Source organism: Anneissia japonica, unplaced genomic scaffold (genome assembly GCF_011630105.1).
Source record: "Anneissia japonica isolate Jap-2015-1 unplaced genomic scaffold, ASM1163010v1 scaffold287894_len555002_cov174, whole genome shotgun sequence".
Classification (NCBI taxonomy): Eukaryota; Metazoa; Echinodermata; class Crinoidea; order Comatulida; family Comatulidae; genus Anneissia; species Anneissia japonica.
In genome coordinates this window covers 266,860-267,694 of record NW_022753119.1, presented here as the reverse complement: position 1 = coordinate 267,694, position 835 = coordinate 266,860, and the positions used below count along the sequence as shown (strand labels likewise).

At 33.2% G+C, this 835-nt stretch overlaps 1 protein-coding gene across 5 annotated transcripts in view; it reads right to left on the bottom strand.

Moving 5' to 3' along the window:
* Positions 1–701, bottom strand: part of LOC117122688 — a 28,622-nt gene extending 27,921 nt beyond the window's left edge. For 4 of the 5 annotated variants that reach the window (XR_004447735.1, XM_033268372.1, XM_033268374.1 and 1 more), the window contains exon 1: positions 563–701. The gene's annotated coding sequence lies outside the window, so the exon portion shown is untranslated. Of the gene's footprint in view, positions 1–556 lie in introns of all 5 variants that reach the window. The other variant, XM_033268373.1, reaches the window with a different exon arrangement.
* Between the last annotated feature and the right edge of the window lie 134 nt (positions 702–835).

Below are 835 nucleotides of genomic sequence, written 5' to 3'. Positions count from 1 at the left end.
GTACTCCCTAGGTATGCCACTGCAACTAACTACATATATATTACATCAGTTGTGGTGCATTAAAGTGCTTGCTTTGAATATTGATCTAACCCGGTCCCACCAAAAGTAATTATTTTGGGGTAAGGGGTATCATTTAATAAAATTTACTGCTAAATCCCTGAATATATATTGATGTAAATCTGTCATTTGAGTTCTCATTATATCATCCAGCATCTGTGAAAAAATAGTTGAAAAACTATTAAAAACAAAATAGTTATGATGTTTTAATGGTGCAGATAATACAAAAGGTCACACAATTTGTATAATGTCTGTAGCCAAATTTTCAGCAAAATTAAAATTTAAAAAAAATCATAGAAAATCAACCAAGCAACCAAATTTAATTCTGAAAACGTTTTTGATGTTGTAACATTTAGTAGATTTTGTGCTATGAAAATGGTAGACATCCAACCAATTTGATTTTTTTTGTAACGTACCTACCTAGGCCCTATGCTTTAGCTAGCCTACCAGAAATTTTACGCAGTACCAGTAGCCTCAACCTAAAATAAAACTATAAAACACTTACTTGTATATCTCGATGATCCATTTGATTAAGTCATATTCTGTATTTTGCAATGACAACTAGAATCATTCCAATTTACCCCTTTTTTCCCATCGTTCTAGGACTCCTGTGGGTTTCTGATTTGCTCGTCATGTTCGTCATGTCATAAGTCAGGTATATAAAGTATACCAAACTGGACGGTCACTCATGTTTCACTTTATAAACCTTCTGACGCCTGGATTTGGAGTCTAGTATATTATTTCCTATTATCTTGAGGAGCCTTTGTTCTTCGTCTAG